This window comes from Triticum dicoccoides, chromosome 7A (assembly GCF_002162155.2).
Source record: "Triticum dicoccoides isolate Atlit2015 ecotype Zavitan chromosome 7A, WEW_v2.0, whole genome shotgun sequence".
NCBI lineage: Eukaryota > Viridiplantae > Streptophyta > Magnoliopsida > Poales > Poaceae > Triticum > Triticum dicoccoides.
In genome coordinates, this window is record NC_041392.1 from 138,710,109 (window position 1) to 138,732,144 (window position 22,036).

Here is a 22,036-nt window from a genome sequence, read left to right on the forward strand (position 1 = left end):
CCTCCACGGGCACCCCTCCACCGTCTACTGTTCATCCAACCCTCCACACCATGGGGTCCTGTTCATCCACCCCTCCACGGGCACCCCTCCACCGTCTACTGTTCATCCAGCCCTCCACCACACCACGGGGTCCTATTCATCCAGAGGCAACGCCACCGCTCACTGTTCATCCAAACCCCCCTGCAACGCCCACTGTTCATCCCATCAATCGGCTTCAGTTAGCAGCAGTAGCAAAGGAATCGCTCGATCGGGTTCAGTTAACCGCCATCGATCGATCGCTCGGGTTCAGTAACGCGTAGCCTGCAATGCAACCGCTCGGGTTCAGTTAGAGCCCAACGCCTCGCTCGGGTTCAGTTAGAGCCAACGCCTCGCACACATGCGCGTACGTGTATGAGAGAAACGCGCATCGCTCGGCCCCCGACCTCCCACCGTAACCGGGAACTCCCCGAAATTTTCCTCCCCTCGCTTCTACCACGATTTTTTCCGTCATGGACGGCCCAAAGAATGTCATGCAGCTGCGTCTCCGGCCCGCCCAGGACGAAAAGCCCATTTTCTGTCATGATTTTTTTTTCATAGAAGTAGGAGCCCACCACATCTATGATGATACCGGGTTTTGTCACAATTATCGTCATAGAAGTGTCATATGTATGACATAATTTTTTTTCGTTCGGCCCAAAATGTCACGGATGTGTCTTTATTTTTGTAGTGCTAAATGTTGGATTAGAGATCCTCATCACAACTCAAAATTTGCACCGAAAACACATGAAAGTTTTATGCTTGGTTACGGAAAGGACTCGCACACCTACAGATTTTTCAACAACATTCTTCACAAGGTTGTTGAAACTGTAGATGTGCGGTTCGATGAAACTAATGGCTCGCAAAGAGAGCACCTACCTTCTGTGATAGATGAACCAGCACCTGAGGAAACTATCAAGTTCAAGGCTACTGAGGATGTCATTCCTACTGAAGAATCTGCTGAAGAATTCATTCCAGAACATGAAGAACGTCAAGCTAATGCACCTGAAGAAAATACTGAAGAAAATGGTGCTGAAGAAAATGCTGATCAAATTCCTCAACGACAACCAGCTCATCCTCGCGTTGCAAAAGAAGTGCAAGTTGAAAAGATCATCAGTGACATTAAAGCGTCAGGTCCTCTCACACGCTCAAAAGCTTCACATTTATCTAACTTTTGTGGGCACTATGCTTTTGTCTCTATCACAGAGCCCACTAAGGTAGATGAAGCATTTCTGGAGCCTAAGTGGATTAAGGCCATGCAAGAAGAATTACATCAGTTTGAGCTCAACAACGTCTGGGAACTGGTCAAACATCCAGATCCTCACAAGCACAATATCATTGGCACAAAATGGATCTATCGCAACAAGCAAGACGAAAATGGCCTTTTGGTAAGGAATAAGGCACAACTTGTAGCTCAAGGCTACACACAGGTTGAAGGAATTGATTTAGATGAAACTTTTGCACCTGTTGCTAGACTTGAGGCTATTCGCATATTACTTGCTTATGCTAACCATCATGATATCACTCTATATCAAATGGATGTGAAAAGTGCATTCCTCAATGGCAAGCTTGAGGAAGAACTATATGTTGCTCAACCCCCAGGTTTTGAAGATCCAAAGCATCCTGACAAAGTCTTCAGACTCAATAAGGTCCTCTATGGCCTCAAGCATGCCCCACGGGCGTGGTATGATACTTTGAAGAAATTCCTTATGAAGAAAGGCTTCAAACCCGGTTCACTCGACCCTACTCTTTTCACTAAATCTTATGATGGTGAATTGTTTGTGTGCCAAATATATGTTGATGATATTATCTTTGGCTGTACTGACCAACATTATAGTGATGAATTTGCCTATATGATGAGTGAAGAATATCAAATGTCTATGATGGGAGAATTGAAATTCTTCTTAGGTCTTCAAATTCGTCAACAACGCAATGGCATATTCATATCTCTGGAGAAATACCTCAAGGATGTACTGAGGAAATTCAGAATGCAAGATTGCAAAGGTGTCAAAATTCCTATGCCCACAAATGGCCATTTGTGCACTAATGAAAATGGTATCGACTTCGATCATAAGGTATATCACTCCATGATTGGTTCTTTATTGGACTTATGTGCATCTAGGCCAGATATTATGCTTAGTGTTTGCATGTGTGCCCGATTTCAAGCTACACTGAAGGAATCACACCATAAGGCTATGAAGCATATTCTTCGATATCTAGCTCACACACCAACGCTTGGATTATGGTACCCCAAGGGCTCGGCTCTTGATCTCATTGGATATTCTGACTCTAACTATGCTGGGGATCGTGTGGACCGCAAGTCAATATCTGGTACATGTCATTTCCTCGGACGATCTTTGGTATGTTGGTTCTCGAAGAAACAGAACTGCGTATCATTATCTACTGCTGAAGCTGAGTACATTGCCGCTGGTTCTTGCTGTTCTCAATTGCTATGGATGAAGCAAACTCTCAAGGACTACGGCATCAACATGAAGAATGTGCCTCTCTTTTGTGACAATGAGAGTGCCATCAAGATTGCTCACAACCCAGTTCAGCACTCGAAGACAAAGCACATTCAGATTCGTCATCATTTTCTTCGTGATCATGTGTTGAAGGGCGACATTTCTATTGAGCATGTGAAGACTGAAGAACAGCTAGCCAATATCTTCACAAAGCCCTTGGATGAGATGAGATTTAGCAAGTTGCGGTGTGAGCTAAATATCTTAGAATCTTCGAATGTTCTTTGAAAAGGACACTCATCCTAACACTTATGCAAAATTGATGACTTAGATGTGCAACACATGAAGAAACGTTTTTCTTCAAATCAATGAAGAATAACACCCTAAGTGTGAAGAAATTAACGAAGAATTTGATTCTCAGAACCCTATGACAATTGTACGCGGTGTCTGAAATCATCGTTCTTATACGGCGGGTCACGCCACCACCAAAAGTTGAAAATCCTCAATTTGAGTTCTTTTTGTGTTGAAATTCCTCAATTGTTCAAATTCTTCAACTTTGCATTGTCTTCACTGTTTCCGTCGTTTTTCTTCATTGGCTATATATATATATATGAGTTTATGTCCTCTACAACATTCACTTATGGCTATTTCTTCAAGTTGGTTTTTCTGCTAAGTGAATGTGATGGGACCCTTCCCCCTCTATGCTATACTCAACCCAATCAGTTCACAAATTCTTCATGTGCGTTCTATTTGAAACTCGTTCAAAATCTTCAGTGTGTCCTTGTCAGCTGAAGAAATTCCGAATGGAAGTTTAAAACCTATCTTATCTAAATTTTGGGCTTTGCCGCTCAAACCGTTCTGCATCCCACGATATACTTATCCATTCACCCACGATCGCACACGATCTCCACTTCTCAGTACGTGGGTGACACATGTCAAGACTCAAGTGAATGAGAAGGGTCAGCGGCACGTTCATCCAAATTCTTCGGGCGAACAGTTTTTCACCGTGGCTATAAATACCCCCTTCCCCTTCCTCACTTCCTTTACTCTGCTCGACCTCTCTCCAGCTCGAGCTTCTCAAACCCTAGAGCCGCCGCTACATCATCGTCGCCGGTGAGGAAAAGCTTCACTGCCTCGACCTCATCGCCGTCGTACTCGCGCCGGCCGCGGAAATCTTCACTCTGCCGCTGCTGTAGCTGTCTTCCTCCGCCAAGTTAGGGCGTGGAAGATCTGCACTGATGAACTTCACATCTCCACATACCAGTTCGTCGTGTTCTTCGTCCAGGGTAATTAAAAGTTACTTTTACTTCCCTCTTTGATTCGAATGATTTCTACAAAATCCTCAAAGGTGTTTTTCTTCATATCTTCACACACTAAAACACCTCACATGTCATCTGTTCTTGATTCGTTTCTCTAAGCTATGTTTTTCTTCAAGATTCCTCAAATGTGTGGATTTTTGATCTATACATCTCTGGAACCTAAGATGAAGAACGCTTAGTGAAATTCTTCAAGACTCATCTGGTCAAATTCCTCAAACTTGTTCTTTATAAAAAACCTTCTGAGAACGCATATGACCTCTCCAAATTCCTCGCAACTATACTCTGTTCACACGTACTCATGTCAGCTACTGAATCACTAGGTTCTCATCAACTTAACTCATTTGCAGCGTTCCTCGAAGAAAAGTTGCATACCTCTTCAGAGAATTCAATTGTTCAAATTCCTCAACTGAAGAAAATGGCTGATGGTAAGAAGCCACAGAAAGGAGGAAAGAGGCCTGAGGTCAACACTGCCTTTGAAATACCTGAGGACATCTATGCCGGGTACTGCACACCCCCCGAGGAAGATAAAAATCAGCGCAAGGTGCGCATTCAAAAAATTGAGAGGAGATGGGCAAGAGAGTGGAGGGAGTACATATATGTCACTCCCAAATATATGTAGAAATTTACACTAAATCCTCCATGCCCAAGACCTCCGTTGGCACATGGTCAAATAGCTGATCCCACCAGCCTCAAGCGCGGTGAGGATTATCCTGATGAATGGGCCAAGCACCAGGCCAAGTTGTCCAAACAAGCAAAAGATGCAGTGAGGAAATTCAACAAAGACTCTGCTGCCGCTGCTGCTGTTGAGGCCTCTGTAAAGCCGAAGAAGGCCATGCCAAAGAAGCCCGCTCACAAGCCCAGTGCTTCACCAGCAGTGCCCTCACGGCCAAGTTCCTCAGCTATGCCCTCACGGCCAAATTCCTCAAAGTCCTCACGGCCAATTCCTCACGCTGCTCCTGCTCCTCCAAAATCTTCAGCTACTCCGACCAAATCCTCAGCGCTTGTGCATCTCGCCACGTGCCAAAGGACCACAAGCATATCTATTGCCTCAGGAGCCTCTGCAAGTTCCTCAACTGTTCCCTCTCTTCTGAAGAAGAAGACTACTGCTGGACGAGGTCCTCGACCAAGTCCTCACAAGAAACAAGTTGCTTTCCAAGTGCCCTCTGATGATGATGAAGCTGATGATGAAGAACTTGCAGAAATCATCAGAGACAGGCAAGTCAGGGCCGCTAGAGCCAAGGGCACAAGTGTGCCTCTACTTTTGGATCCAAAGTTGATCCTCGAATACATTGATGTTTGGCACAAGGACCCCAACACTCCCATGTCTGACTTCAAGCTGACTCCTGGCCAAAGTCATATGTCGACTCACTTCATACAAGAAGAGAAATGGAAGTTTCAGAAGGCCAGGCAGATCAAGAAAGCGCAGTACAAGAAGGAGTGCTATCTGAAGAAAAACGTTGTCTCTATGACAACTGAAGAACTTGTCACTATTCAAACTGAGATCAAGAAACTCAGTGATGAATTTGACGCATACCGCGCTGATTGGCTTGGAGCCAAGGTTCGTTTTGTGAGACTTGCTGATAACTTCACCTCAAATGTTGTAGCCCCAATGCAACAGGAAATTCCTCAGGCTGAAGCATCTGCTCAGCCGACTAAAGAACATGCCAGCACCGCTGATGAAAATCAGGCTGCTGAAGAAAATATGAGTTCCAGGGCTGATGACTGCATTCCAGCCGCTGAAGAAATTGCCAGGGCATCCACTAGTGGTGCGCCTGAAGAAAATGAAGAAGTCAGGGCAACTGCATCAGTTGTACCTGAAGAAATTCAACCCAATTCCTCTGCTCCTCCTGCACCTAAACCAACTCCAATCCTTCCATCTGCATCTGATGTGAAGAAGACTAAGGTTGCAGAGCGTGCATCAGTGAAGAAAAGAAAGGCATCAACTTCATCAAATTCTTCAGCCCCGCAGAAGATGAAGCCACTGACAAGCTCGTTTGCAAATCCCATTGGTGATGTTCATATATCAACCATGCCATCAAAGGACCTTGTTCCTTTTGATGAAGAATATGTTATTCCAAGTGAATCCGATGAATAGAATCCCTCTGTTGCTTCGTCAGAGCAGATGGATGAAGAAATTGAAGTGGATACAATCCCTTCAACACCAGTTGTCTCCTCGCCTATGCCTCAGTTTACTGCTGAAGAGGCCGGCATTGAAGAAATGGAAGATGAAGATGTGGACATTGGTTGTACCACACCTGTGCTAAGTGATGAATTTTGGAAAAGTCAGCACCCCAACTCTCCACTCTTCACACCATTGCACCAAATTCCTCAGCCCCCCAGTAACTACTGTACAAATTGGATCTGATGAACCACATGCCACACCATCTGTCCATGAAGAAATTCCAGCCATAGTGTTGAAGATCATGTAAATGAAGAATTGAAGTCCCAGGCTGCCACTGAAGCAGCACCTGAAATTCCTCAGCCTGTGGAACCTCAGATTGAGATCCCAGAGGTTGTGATGCAATTGACTAACACTCCTCACCCCAAGCCAAAGGATCCATTCTCAAAGAAGCAGAAATTCAAGGCTGATGATTTCTTCGGCGAGCACATGTTCTTCACTAACTACAATCCTTATGACTCTGATCGTCTAAGGAAGAAGCATTTCTGGACTGCAAGCCAAGCCAACTTCTATTCTTCACTGCTTTTCAACAAAGACAAAATCTTTTACCATGAGCATATTCCTCACGTGGACATGGAATCATTACCTTGCTTCTCTCCTGTGCTCAGTGTTCTTCATGATGCAGCCCTCCTCAACTTTTGCTCTGACATTGTTGATTGGAATGAAGAGCTTATTCTTCAGTTCTACGCTACATTACTCCTCAAGCCACTGCTCCTCGTGTGATGACTGACCGTGAGCTTCTGCTTAGTCTTCACCAGAAGGTGGATCGAAACCATAAATGGGTTAAGCGTCAGTTTGGTTCATGTCTTCACAACATGACTGCTACACACAATGCAGTGAAGAAAAACCATTACTACCTCTGTGAAGTCTTCGGTCGCACCTGGGCCATTCTATCACATCTGTATGATGAAGAAGATCTCAAGAAAATGGGTCTCAAGGAAGATTTTGACTGGTCTGCACCTCCATCGAAGAAATTCAAGAAGGTCAAGGTTCCTTCTTTGGTGTTCAGCTCATATTCTTCATCACGCGATACCGACGAGTACGAAGACTTGGACGACACTGCGGCAGGCCCTTCCACGACAAACGACCCCAACGACGCTGGCGCTCCTTCATCAACTTGATATTCTTCAAGGGCGTTAGTCCTCATTTTTGATCCTTTTGGCCATTCAATGACAAAGGGGGAGAATTTTGAGTTAGTCTTCAAGCGGGTCTGTCTATATGGGTGTTTTTTTATTTGCTAAGTTACAACTCTCATTCTTCTGAAACTTTATTGGATCAAGTTGTAAACTTAAACCCGATGGTGCTCTGATTCGTTTGATGTGTTTTTCTGCATGCTTATTCCTCATATATGTTAATGCACGCATGCTGAATTACATCAGTCACCATATTTCATCATGCATTTCAAATTCTTCATTATGATATGTCAAATGCATGTATGAATTACAAGATATAGGGGGAGATCTCCATGATTCTACTCTTCAAGTGTGCAATGCTTCAAAAGCATATTCCTCATCATGCACATCTTCAGGGGGAGTTCTTCTATATCTTGCAATCAAATTCCTCAATATCAGTATTTACACTTCATATGTTTGTCCCCGTTGAAAACTTAACCTATATTGTCATCAATCACCAAAAAGGGGGAGATTGTAAGTGCATCTAGTGCCCCTTAGTGATTTTGGTGTATTGAGGACTTATAGGTTAAGGGACTAATGTGTTTTTGAGTGTACACAGGTCTATAAGTCTATGAGGAGTTTGATATTTACAGAGAAATTCGACCCCTAAAAATGAGTTTCTTCGACTGAAGACTTTGGATTTCTGAAGAATTTCTAAAGACTTTGTAAGTGAAGAAATTGGTGCAATCCTGAAGACTTGGTATTCATTCGAGGAACATGAAGCATGAAGACTTTCGTTTTCGTAGTTTCATTTTCTCTTTCTTGAGTCATAGGAAACATCGTACTATTAAAGGGGGTCGAGGAAATACTAAGGAAAAATTTCCATGTGATGCTCAACTCAAAATCCTACACCAACCAATCCCTTCGAGTGAAGCCATTGGAAATCTCATACAGTTCAGTCATATTCTTCAGTGACAGAGATGAAGTTCTTCTGGTCTTTGAGGAATTTGTTCTGACTGAGGAGTTAGGAATTTGCCAGTGCGGATTTCCTACACAGTGCGGAACATGATAGCCCTGAGGAATTTAATACTCAAATTTCCGACCGTTGCTGTGCTATGCGCCAGCTGTCCCAATATATCTACCCACCTAACGGTCATATCATTGAAGGGCATTTATGTCTTATCATGTCGGGCTGCTCCCTAGGCTATAAATAGCCACCCCCTACAACCACTAGCTGGTTGGCTGCTCCGAGAGAAACTGACACTTGTCATTTGAGAGCATCCCATCCTCCGAGGACTTTGAGCGAAAATCATCAAGTGAGGAAAACCCAAACCCAAACACCTACAAACCCCAAGTGATTGAGCATCACTGAAGAGATTGATCCTGCATGGATACGACGCTTGTTACCTTTGAAGACCGTGCTTCTTCCAGACGGTTAGGCGTCAAGGTCTAGAGCATCCAAGAGGAATTGTGGATCGCCAAGTGACCAAGTTTGTGAAGGTTCGGAAGTCACCTGAAGACTTACCACGAGTGATTGGGCGAGGTCTGTGTGACCTTAGCTCAAGGAGAATATGGTGAGGACTGTGTGTCCGGGACTGTGTGTCCTGAGGTTTAAATACCTAGCCGCTCCAACCAGATGTACAACTGAGACAACAGTTTGAACTGGCCTACCAAATCATTGTCTTCACCAAGCTCACTGGTTCTATTTCCTCAACTCTTTCATTTCCTCATAACTGTGTTGAGTGCTTGTTCGTATCTGTGTTTGAAGACTTTGACTGAAGACTTTCTCAATTTCCTCAGTTCAATTTCTTCAGTCTGTTTGTCTTCATCCTATGTTATCCTGTGTTTACGCTTTCTGTACTCTGTGCTTGTCTTCATTTCATCATGATGACTATGCTTGTGTTCTGTTATGTTTACTTTTGAGTACTTATTCCATTGCTAGTAGTTCTTCGCTAAGGAATTTCCTCACCTGCAAATTCCTCAGTGAAGAATTCATAAAAATCGCCTATTCACCCCCCTCTAGTCGATATAACGCACTTTCAAGTACGCCTATCAGAATATTGCACTCATGGTCACACGGAGAAACCATATGACCCTGCTCCTTCAGCCAAGGACCCAGACAAGAAAAACAGTAATGGAGTAGCAAGACCGGTGATGCAGGTATGAAAATGGTTGGATGACTCACATGGTGCAGATACCTCGGACAGTCTGAGTCAGTATGGATCACCATGGATATTCACCTAAGGGGGTCTACTCAATTTTGGTAAGGAACCCATATCCAGACAACCCGCCTAGGCAACGACATATGCTTAGAATTGTCAGTATCGAATATCTGAGTCTGTCAAGTCGGACTAAGGGTCCATTCAACAGTTTGACCCCGGCAACTATGATTAAGCATCACACAGCCTACCATCCCCAAGATGAGTGATCAGTATGTGGAATAACAATCTGGAAGCATGTGCCCTCAACCATGAGAATGACCAAAGGATAGCTTGGCATGAATAAAATTTCGTCTGTCAAAGCCACCGTCAGTCGAGTCTGCGGATATTATCATATAAGATCATACCCCTTCATGCTGGTCCCGGCAAGCGACAGTCAAATATTTGGAACGGATCTGATACTCCATAAGGTGGAGCCAGTTAAGATGATTCAGAAACTTCTGCAATGAGTTAGAATCTGTCAGGAAATGGTTATGCCTCAACTCACAGTTTGGAACCAAAAGGACCTGCATTCAGTGAAGAAACCCAATTCAAGGAGTTAGAGCTTGGGTGTTCATCATGAAAATCTGATCACCACTTCATGGAAGGTTCTCAGTGCAGACACAACAATCAGAAATCACTCTCGGGTTTGTGAGACATGCATATATTGCAGTCATGATAAACTATCACATTCAGCTAAGGCAGCAGATATTAAAATAATTGGAGCCTGTATAAGCATGAACAAGCCAGGTAAGATCTGTCAGAATGTGGATACAGTGAGTCAAACCACCCAGAGCCAGTCAGATAAAAATTTGGTGGGACCAACAATAAAGGAAAAAAGGATACCCGAGTTGAAAAAGGTTTCCTTAAGTCAGTATATTCATACTTGTTCCCTGAGCAACAAAATCTCGAGGACGAGATTTCTTTAAGGGGGTAAGAGTTGTAACAACCTGGTTTTTGGCCCCTTCCTTTTCTTTTGATTTTCTGAGGTTTTTGCCCGAGTTTTCTTTCTTCATGGCTGTGTGGTTTGGAAACTTAAGAAGATGACATCTTCTTTCTTTCCAGAGTGGCTTGTCATCCTCATATCCATCCCAAGACCTTTCCATTTCCACTTTGGACCAAATCCCAATATTCTTTTTATTGGAATATTCCTTTTTCATTAAAGGAATCACTCAATTTGCCCTATGTTGTGAAGCAACCTAGGCTTTCCATCACTCCCAAAATTCCCAAATAACTCTCATAAATTGTTTGGGTCATATCTTCCTCAAATATGGCAAAATATTTCATTGTCCATGTTCCCCATCATGCTCAACTAATTATTTCCTATTCTGTCCTGAATGGCAGATTGTGAAGCAAGTGCCATTTATCTTTGCCCAATTGACCCAAACTTCTTGGACACCTTTTCATGTCCAAATAATTTCCCCATGCCAAAATTCAACTTAATTTGCCTAGTAAATATTCCTGAGCAATTTTTCAAAGTTCCTGTCTAAGGGAATTGATTTTGAAGGAAGTACAAGCTAGGCATATCCAAATGAGTTGAAATTTTGCAAGGTCCTTCATATCATCATATTATAGCCCTCCACCAAAGTTGAGCTCATGTAATGCCTCCATGTGAGCTCATCTTCAATTCTTTGTCTCTGCCCAAATTTTCAGTTAGTGAAGCAAGTATATTTTATATTGCTTCATTTAAGCTGAAAATTTTCCAGGGAATTCTTCTATCCATATAAACACTCTCCACCAAAATTTGGCTCAATTAATTACATCATTTGCCCTGTGCAATTTTTACAATTTTTTGTCTTGAGCAAAGCTATATGAAGCAAGTGCTATTTTGGTTCATCCAAATGGCATGAAACTTTTTGGACATCTTCATATCTTCAAATCATTGGGCCATGCCTAATTTCAGCTCAACTTGCCTCTCCAAATGAGTGCATCATACAAATCACCTAATCTGGCCAGTATGGCACTTTCTACAGCAAGTACCCTCTAAACCTCTCCCCTTAGTCTGATTTTTGGTAATAAGCATCACCTTAGTGATTAATCATGTTGTGCCAAATCTCGGAGTCTAACCCCTCTCATGTGAACCATGTACAGCAACAAACACCTTGTTGTTGCAATATTTTGGAGCTAGGTGCAAATCTCTTCTTTACCCCTGGACCGTGCTGTTGCTTCCTTTGGACTAAGGGCACCAGGGAATTTCCGCTAGACACCAATTTGGGCGCCAGTGAGCATTGAATTCCCAGGGTCACGCGGTGACCACTGCCCTGGCATGCCATGGCCGCGAGCTGGGTAGAGTTTTGCTCGGGCCCCTCCTCCTCTCATCGCCTTCGCGTGTGTGACCGTGTCCAACGTCTTCATCTCATCGTCGTAGTTCCCCTAGACCCCTCTCCCCCTCCGTTCGTTTCCTCACCGACACTCGCCGCCGAACGCCCACGGAAGCACAGTGCGCCGACCGTCGTCTTCCTCCTCGTCCCTTCCTCCCCGTGCTCTCTTGGCTCCCTCTGACTCGTGAGCTCGTCCCTGTTCCTCCCCGGCGCCTACCTCCAAGCTCATGCACATGCACACGTGTCCGCGGTGACGACAGCGCGGCACACCCCTCCCCTGCCTATATAAGGCCACCCCGAGACCCCCCGAGCTCACCAGCCTCCTGTCCTCTCTCCGATAGACCTCCCCGACTGCTCACCCGAGCTCGAGGAGCTCCTCTACCTCGCCATCACCACCATGGACGCTGCCTCTAGCCGCTCGAATCCGAGCGAGCCCGAGCCCCTCCCTCAATTCCTCCACCACCAATAGGCTACCCAGACCTCGGTGCACCTTCCCAACCCCGCAGTTCGGCGCCGGAGTACTCGTGGCCGCGTGCCCCAAGATGGGCCGCCGCCGTTGCTCTCTGCCTCCGTGGTGCACCGCCGTTCCGCTCCTCCTCGGCGTTTGTTCTGCGTCAGGATGGATGCGCGGTGTCCTCCTGATCGCGTAGGTGGTCCGGGCGCCACGAACAGTGGCCGGAGCCGCCCGAACGGCCACCGGCGCTGATACGTCTCCAACGTATCTATAATTTTTGATTGTTCCATGCTATTATATTATCAACCTTGGATGTTTTATATGTACTTATATGCTATTTTATATGATTTTTCGGACCAACCTATTAACCTAGAGCCCAGTGCCAGTTTCTGTTTTTTTTCGTTGTTTTTGAGTATCACAGAAAAGGAAAACCAAACGGAGTCCAATTGACCTGAAACTTCACGGAACTTATTTTTGGACCAGAAGAAGGCCAGGAAGTAAAAGAATTGGGCCAGGAGAGTCTCGGGCTGCCCACAAGGGTGGGGGCGCACACCCTACCTCGTGGACAGCCCGGAGACCCCCGTGCCTTGTTCCCGACTCCAACACCTCTTATATAACCCAAAACTTCCAGAAAGAAACCTAGATCGGGAGTTCCGCCGCCAGAAGCCTTCGTAGCCACCAAAAACCAATCTAGACCCGTTCCGGCACCCTGCCGGAGGGGGGAATCCCTCTCCGATGGCCATCTTCATCATCCTGGCGCTCTCCATGACGAGGAGGGAGTAGTTCTCCCTCGGGGATGAGGGTATGTACCAGTAGCTATGTGTTTGATCTCTCTCTCTCTCGTGTGTTCTTGAGCCAGCACGATCTTGATGTATCGCAAGCTTTGCTATTATATTTTGATCTTATGATGTTTCTCCCCCTCTACTCTTTTGTGATGAATTGAGTTTTCCCTTTGAAGTTATCTTATCGGATTGAGTCTTTAAGGATTTGAGAACACTTGATGTATGTCTTGCATGTGCTTATCTGTGGTGACAATGGGATATCACGTGATCCACTTAATGTATGTTTTGGTGATCAACTTGCGAGTTCCGTGACCTCGTGAACTTATGCATAGGGGTTGGCACACGTTTCTGTCTTGACTCTCCGGTAGAAACTTTGGGGCACTCTTTGAAGTTCTTTGTGTTGGTTGAATAGATGAATCTGAGATTGTGTGATGTATATCGTATAATCATACCCACGGATACTTGAGGGGACATTGGAGTATCTAGGTGACATTAGGGTTTTGGTTGATTTGTGTCTTAAGATGTTATTCTAGTACAAACTCTATGATAGATCGATCAGAAAGGATAACTTTGAGGTGGTTTCGTACCCTACCATAATCTCTTCGTTTGTTCTCCGCTATTAGTGACTTTGGAGTGATTCTTTGTTGCATGTTGAGGGACATTTATATGATCCAATTATGTTAGTATTGTTGAGAGAACTTGCACTAGTGAAAGTATGAACCCTAGGCCTTGTTTCCTAGCATTGCACCGCCATTTATGCTCACTTTTATCATTAGTTACCTTGCTGTTTTTATATTTTCAGATTACAAAAACCTTTATCTACCATCCATATTGCACTTGTATCACCATCTCTTCGCCGAACTAGTGCACCTATACAATTTACCATTGTATTGGGTGTGTTGGGGACACAAGAGCCTCTTTGTTATTTGGTTGCAGGGTTGTTTGAGAGAGACCATCTTCATCCTACGCCTCCCACGGATTGATAAACCTTAGGTCATGCACTTGAGGGAAATTTGCTACTGCCCTACAAACCTCTGCACTTGGAGGCCCAACAACATCTACAAGAAGAAGGTTTTTGATAACCCGCAAGTATAGGGGATCACAACAGTTTTCGAGGGTAGAGTATTCAACCCAAATTTGTTGATTCGACACAAGGGGAGCCAAAGAATATTGTCAAGTATTAGCAGCTGAGTTGTCAATTCAACCACACCTGGAAACTTAATATCTGCAGCAAAGTGTTTAGTAGCAAAGTAATATGATAGTAGTGATTAGTAAAAGCAATGTTTTTGGTATTTTGTAGTGATGATAACAATAGCAACGGAAAAGTAAATAAGCGAAGAACAATATATGGAAAGCTCGTAGGCAATGGATCAGTGATGGAGAATTATGCCAGATGTGGTTCATCATGTAACAGTCATAACCTAGGGTGACATAGAACTAGCTCCAGTTCATTGATATAATGTAGGCATGTATTCTGAACATAGTCATACGTGCTTATGGAAAAGAACTTGCATGCCATCTTTTGTCCTACCCTCCCGTGGCAGCGGGGTCCTTATGGAAACTAAGGGATATTAAGGCCTCCTTTTAATAGAGAACCGGAACAAAGCATTAACAAATAGTGAATACATGAACTCCTCAAACTACGGTCATCACCGGTAAGTATCCCGATTATTGTCACTTCGGGGTTAACGGATCATAACACATAATAGGTGACTATAGACTTGCAAGATAGGATCAAGAACACTCATATATTGATGAAAACATAATAGGTTCAGATCTGAAATCATGGCATTCGGGCCCTAGTGACAAGCATTAAGCATAGCAAAGTCATAGCAACATCAATCTCAGAACATAGTGGACACTAGGGATCAAACCCTAACAAAACTAACTCGATTACATGATAGATCCATCCAACCCATCACCGTCCAGCAAGCCTACGATGGAATTACTCACGCACGGCGGTGAGCATCATGAAATTGGTGATGGAGGATGGTTGATGATGACGATGTCGACAGATTCCCCTCTCCGGAGCCCCGAACGGACTCCAGATCAGCCCTCCCGAGAGGTTTTAGGGCTTGGCGGCGGCTCCGTATCGTAAAACGCGATGATTTCTTCTCTTTGATTTTTTTCTCATCGAAACTCAATATATGGAGGTGGAGTTGGAGTCAGAGAGGCAACATGGGGCCCACGAGGTAGGGGGCGCGCCCCCCACCCTCGTGGCAAGACGGTGGGCCCCTGGCCTTCATCTTTGGCAGGTATTTTTCTTATTTTCTGAAAAGTGTCTCCGTGAAGTTTCAGGTCATTCCGAGAACGTTTGCTCCTGCACATAAATAACACTGTCGGTGTCAAAACCGGCGGATCTCGGGTAGGGGGTCCCGAACTATGCGTCTAAGGCGGATGGTAATAGGAGGTAGGGGACACGATGTTTTACCCAGGTTCGGGCCCTCTTGATGGAGGTAAAACCCTACGTCCTGCTTGATTTATTCTTGATGATATGATTATTACAAGAGTTGATCTACCACGAGATCGGAGAGGCTAAACCCTAGAAGCTAGCATATGGTATGATTGTATGTTGTCCTACGGATTAAAACCCTCCAGTTTATATAGACACCAGAGGGGCTGGGGTTACACAAGGTCGGTTACAAAGGAGGAGATATACATATCCGTATTTCCTAGCTTGCCTTCCACGCCAAGTAGAGTCCCATCCGTACACGAGACGAAGTCTTCAATCTTGTATCTTCATAGTCTAACAATCCGGCCGAAGGATATAGTCCGGCTGTCCGGAGACCCCCTAATCCAGGACTCCCTCAAACACCATGGTAATTCTGCTGAAAACAGCGTCAGTCCGGGTTAGTTCCATTCAAATCATGCAAGTTAGAGTCAACAAGGGCAAAAGTGTTTGGAAAAGTAGATACGTTGGAGACGTATCAGCTGTGTAGTAGATGTCAAGCTCTTTTCTGGCACCGTTGCCGGGGAGGTTAGCGCTTGAAGGTATATCTTTTGATCTTGCAATCAAATCTTTTAGTTTCTTGTTTTATCACTAGTTTAGTCTATAAAATAAAATTACAAAAAATTGGAATTGAGGGTACCTCATATGCTTCATCTTTTTAATGTCTTTCGTGAGAATAAGGATTCCGATAATTGTGTTCAAGTGCTAGAAGAAGAAATCTATAGAACGTTTGGCACTACATCTTTGTATGATGAGCATGATTGAAATGTTGTTAGTATGAATTCCTTGGGTATCTATGATGCTAATGATATGCAAAGCCACAATCTTTGGGAAGCTATGTTTGATGAAGATGATATTTTTTGTCCCCCAAGTTTTGATGAGCAAATTTATTTTGATGATAGCATGCCTCCTATTTATGATGATTATATTGATGAAAGCGGGTTTGGAAGAGTGTCAACTTTAGGAAGTAATGATCCCACTATTTTGGAGGGTGTTGAATCTTATTGTGATAATTATGAAAGTGGGTTTGGAGAGGTCATGACTTTAGTTAATGTTAATCCCACTATTTTGGAAGAGTGTCAACTTTGCATGCTTGTTGATCATGAAAAGAATGCTTTATGTGATAGTTATATTGTTGAATTCATTCATGATGCTACTGAAAATTATTATGAGGGAGGAATATATGCTTGTGGGAGTTGCAATAATATCAAGTTTCCTCTCTATGCGCTTAAAATCCGGAAGTTATGCTTGTTTTACCTTCCTATGCAAGTTGATTCTTGTTCCCATAAGTTGTTTTCTCACAAATCGATATGCATAGGAAGTGGGTTAGACTTAAATGTGCTAGTTATATTCTTCATGATGCTCTCTTTATGTTCCAGTTCTTATCTTTTATGTGAGCATCATTGAAATCATCATGCCTAGCTAGGGGCATTAAACGATAGCGCTTGTTGGGAGGCAACCCGATTTTATTTTTGTTCCTTGCTTTTTGTTTCTGTTTATTAATAAATAATTCATCTAGCCTCTGTTTAGATGTGCTTTTATGCTTTTAATTAGTGTTTGTGCCAAGTAGAACATTTGGGAAGACTTGGGTGAAGTCTTTGTTAGCGCTCACGAGTTTTGCTGCCAATTTTTACTGGAGAGTGCGATTAAGTTGATTCTTTTTTAATATGGTTAATAGAAAAATTCCTCAGGTCCACCAATGTATTTGAGAATTTTTTGAGTCCAAAAGTATACGTTTGATACAGATTACTACAGACTGTTTTGTTTTTGACAGATTCTGTTTTCATTGTGTTGTTTGCTTATTTTGATGAATCTATGAGTAGTATCGGAGGGTATGAACCATAGAGAAGTTGGAATACGGTAGATATTACACCAATATGAATTTAGAATGAGTTCACAACAATACCTAAGTGGTGATTTATTTTCTTATACTAACGGAGCTTACGAGTTTTCTGTTAAGTTTTGTGTTGTGAAGTTTTCAAGTTTTGGGTAAAGATTCGATGGACTATGGAATAAGGAGTGGCAAGAGCCTAAGCTTGGGGATTCCCAAGGCACCCCAAGGTAATATTCAAGGACAACCAAGAGCCTAAGCTTCGGGATGCCCCGGATGGCATCCCCTCTTTCGTCTTCGTTCATCGGTAACTTTACTTGGAGCTATATTTTTATTCGCCACATGATATGTGTTTTGCTTGGAGCGTCATTTTATTTTATTTTGTTTTGCTTGCTGTTTGAATAAAATACCAAGATCTTAAATTCTTAAATGTTATAGAGTCTTCACATAGTTACATAATTATTCGACTACTCATTGATCTTCACTTATATCTTTCGGAGTAGTTTATCATTTGCTCTAGTGCTTCACTTATATCTTTCTAGAGCATGGTGGTGGTTTTATTTTATAGAAATAGATGAACTCTCATGCTTCACTTATATCATTTTGAGAGTCTTTAGAACATCATGATAGTTTTCTTTGGTTATAAATTTTAAATGGTAAGAGAAGTTGGATGCTTGATAGTTGTTTTGAGATATAAATGTGGTAATATTAGAGGTGTGCTAGTTGAGTAATTGTGAAATTGATGAATACTTGTGTTGAAGTTGGCAAGTCCCGTAGCATGCACGTATGGTAAACGTTGTGTGACAAATTTGAAGCATGGGGTGTTCTTTGATTGCTTTCCTTATGAGTGGCGGTCGGGGACGAGCGATGGTCTTTTCCTACCAATCTATCCCCCTAGGAGCATGCGTGTAGTGATTGGTTTTGATAACTTGTAGATTTTTGCAATAAATATGTGAGTTCTTTATGACTAATGTTGATTCCATGGATTATACTCACTCTCACCCTTCCATCATTGCTAGCCTCTTCGGTACCGTGCATTGCCCATTCTCACCTTGAGAGTTGGTGCAAACTTCGCCGGTGCATCCAAACCCCATGATATGATACGCTCTATCACACATAAACCTCCTTATATATTCCTCAAAACAGCCACCATACCTACCTATTATGGCATTTCCATAGCCATTCCGAGATATATTGCCATCCAACTTTCCACCGTTCCATTTGTTATAACACGCATCATCATTGTCATATTGCTTTGCATGATCATGTAGTTGACATCATATTTGTGGCAAAGCCACCATGCTTAATTTTTCATACTGTCACTCTTGATTCATCCCAATCCCGATACACCGCCGGAGGCATTCACATAGAGTTATATTTTGTTCTAAGTATCGAGTTGTAATTCTTGAGTTGTAAGTAAATAAAAGTGTGATGATCATCATTAGAGCATTGTCCCATGTGAGGAAAGGATGATGGAGACTTTCATTCCCCCACAAGTTGGGATGAGACTCCGGACGAAAAAAAATAACAATAAAAAAAAATAAATAAGAGGCCATAAAAAAAGGGGGAAAGAAAGCCCAAACAAAAAAAGAGAGAGAAAAAGAGAGAAGGGACAATGTTACTATCCTTTTTCCACACTTGTGCTTCGAAGTAGCACCATGATCTTCATGATAGAGAGTCTATTATTTTGTCACTTTCATATACTAGTGGGAATTTTTCATTATAGAACTTGGCTTGTATATTCCAATGATGGGCTTCCTCAAATGCCCTAAGTCTTCGTGAGCAAGCAAGTTGGATGCACACCCACTTAGTTTCTTTGATGAGCTTTCATATGCTTCTTTGATGCACACCCACTTGAGGGAAAATTGCTACTGTCCTACAAACCTCTGCACTTCGAGGCCCAATAACGTCTACAAGAAGAAGGTTGTGTAGTAGACTTCAGGCGCCGGCCCTGGCCTCTGTCCCGCGCGGGCGAGCGTGCGAGGGAGACGAAGAGGTCGGCGTTGACTCTTCTCCCCTGGCCAGGCGGGCCCCACTCCCCACGTGACCCCACCTAGCATCCACCCGCCTTTACCCGCCCCCGCCACGTCAGATAAGTGGAAACGGATTTCTAGTATTACGTTTTCCACTTCTGAAAGTGTACTCTGCTCTTAGTTCTGTTGAAATACGCTTTCTTTATAAGAAGCCATGTTTTCATTTAACTACAGCTGGGAGTATGCTTTCTCTGCTCTGAAGGCGTATTCCTCTAAATGCGCTTTCTGTTTTCAGTCGCCAGGGACCTGTTTGTAGGACTATTTTTACAGATTGGTCCCTGGACTTCGTCGGGCTATAACTTTTTGCTCGAGACTCCGATTGAGGTGAAACCAACACCCATGTCTTTGTCTCATCGAGCCCATTCCATTCCCATCATTTTCTCTATGGTTTGACATACTCGAAATGACCATTTTGCCCTTGACCCTAATCAGCCCCCTCCGAGAGAGAACCCTTTCCGGCCATTCTTTCTGCGACTTCACCGCACATCTTCCCGGAGCCTTCTTCATCCCCAGGCAAGCCACAACACCCACTTGCATGATACTCATGTAGTAGCCATGGTTTTCAACTTGAATATTTAATAAATTTCTGATTGCTTTGATACGGTTATCGTTGTTTCGGTGATGCTTATGGATTTGTGTTCACTTTCATGATATGTTTTTATGCACCTGGTTATCATGTACTAGTTGCTAGCATTTCTATCGTATGCCATGCTTGGTAGAAGTACATGTTGGTAATGGCCTTTGGTGCATGACTATCATCTTTTCCGAGTACCGTTGTTATGCATGCTCCATTGCATTTAGTTTGTTAAATGCTCCGTTGTCATGCCTCTCGCTGGTGCCTCCAACGAGGGAAGGTTATGCGCGGGCGCTACCTTGGCCGGGTAGGACGGCATAAGCCTTGTGTGCCCATGTTTGGTTTTGAGCTCATGTCCCCGTTTGGGACCGTTTTGCCACGATGGTGGTCGTTGATGCCTTTGGTAGGCACGGGGCCACCCATGACTTAGCCCAGAGGGAGTTAGTCGGAGTGGCCGGGAGAGTATCATGGCAGTAGGACGGTTTTGTCGGAACACCATTGGTCCACCCGAATGGGAGTGCGAGGCCATGGGTTCCGTGGTGTGGGTATAGTGTGCTAACCTCTGCAGAGTGTGTGTTAAATCTATCGATAGCCACGCCCGCAAATATGGGCCCAGTTCGTAGTCAGTCACACTATGGGTCAACAGTAATAATAATAATAATAATAATAATAATAATAATAATAATAATAATAATAATAATAATAATAATAATAATGTGCTTATAACAATCCTGGTTCGATGATGAAAGAAGTTGTTTGATCTTTATGTGATCGTGAGAGGATCATCGTGGTATCGAGGATACCGTGTTATGGATATTTGTGGTGTTACGCGAGAATCACGGGTAAAGTTCAACATCCTTGTGGTCATGTATTGATTACTATGGTATTGTTTATACCAAGCTTGATTTGATCCTGAGATGATCGTGTGATGTACGAGGATGATAAGTGATGCATGTGATGGTTACGAGGTAACCCCGAGCAGAGTAAGTTGATGCATGATAGTGTCATCATGTTGCATGTTAGTATCATCATGTTTATATGTTAATGCCATGCTTATATTGCGCTATTGGTATCATGTTGTTCATGCCATGTTGTTTAGATGATATCATGTTAATCCTTGTTAACTTGTAATTGCCATGTTGTTGTTTGTCTTGAATGCTTCTGGTTATTGTGAGCTTGCAAGTACATTCAATGTACTGACCTGGCGTATCATGCCAGCTTGCAGGTCAAGCCGGATTGGATTGCTTGTTTGCCATGGATACTTTGTTTGCGAGCTAGGATAAGCGTTCCAACCAGAGTCCCTGCAGAGTGGAGTTCACCACCGTCTTCGTTGTTCCGTAGAGGGGAGAGGTGCCGTACAGGAACGAGGTGGTCCAGAGAGGATCCCACCCCGCTAACCCGGCTTCTGATGGAAGAATCGAACCACTCCAACGAATGGTCAAGCCAAGAAGTCGTAGGCAAAGCAACGCCTCCTCACCGACACCGACCACACCACCGTCGACCCCAGCCAGTCGCACCACCACCACCATCCGACCCGCAGAGAGCAGCGACCACACAAATCCACCAAATTGATGCCTTCAAGAAGGATTGCGACGCAAAAATGCGCCGCCATCGACAGTTCCGGAAGGACCAGGAACAAGGGTTTCCCCTGGAGCTTCGAAGGGAAAGTCACCTTGACAGCAACGCCTCCAAGGAGGTAAGCGACACCCGCGGGCGTCGCCATCGCCGGCTCCGGTCAGAGCAGAGGCTTTCGCCCAAGTGAGCAGACCACCTTCGAGAAGCACCGGTAGACCGCGATACACTGCTTCCTCACCACCGCAGAGCAAGGTCCACTACAGCCCGCCGCCACACATGACCAGATCCGGTCCACCGCAGGCCAAATCCAGCCGGATCCAGCCTGCCCACACCGCCCCCCACCAGGAACGCGCCGGCAGGCACGCCGATCTGCCTGCAGATCACGCAGAGAGGGGGAGGGCGAGCACCACCACACGGGCCTCACAGAGAACACCTCCGTCGGTTTGCATCACGTCGACCCACAGCAGCACCCCTACACCCACGGAGCGCAGCAGGGGGACGCCGCCGATTCGGAGCAGGCCATCGGGAGGGAGCAGCGATCGCCTCCACACCACCGTCCCCAGCCTCCACCGGATGAACCGCCACGCGCCGGAGTCACGCCACGCCGGTCGCCGCCACACGGGGCTCCCCCAGCCCGTGAGCGCCCCACACGAGGAATGGCAGCCCGCCGCCGCCAGATCCGCGCGGGCTTCGCCCGACGGGGGCTATTGGCGGCGACGGGGAGGGGGGGAAGAG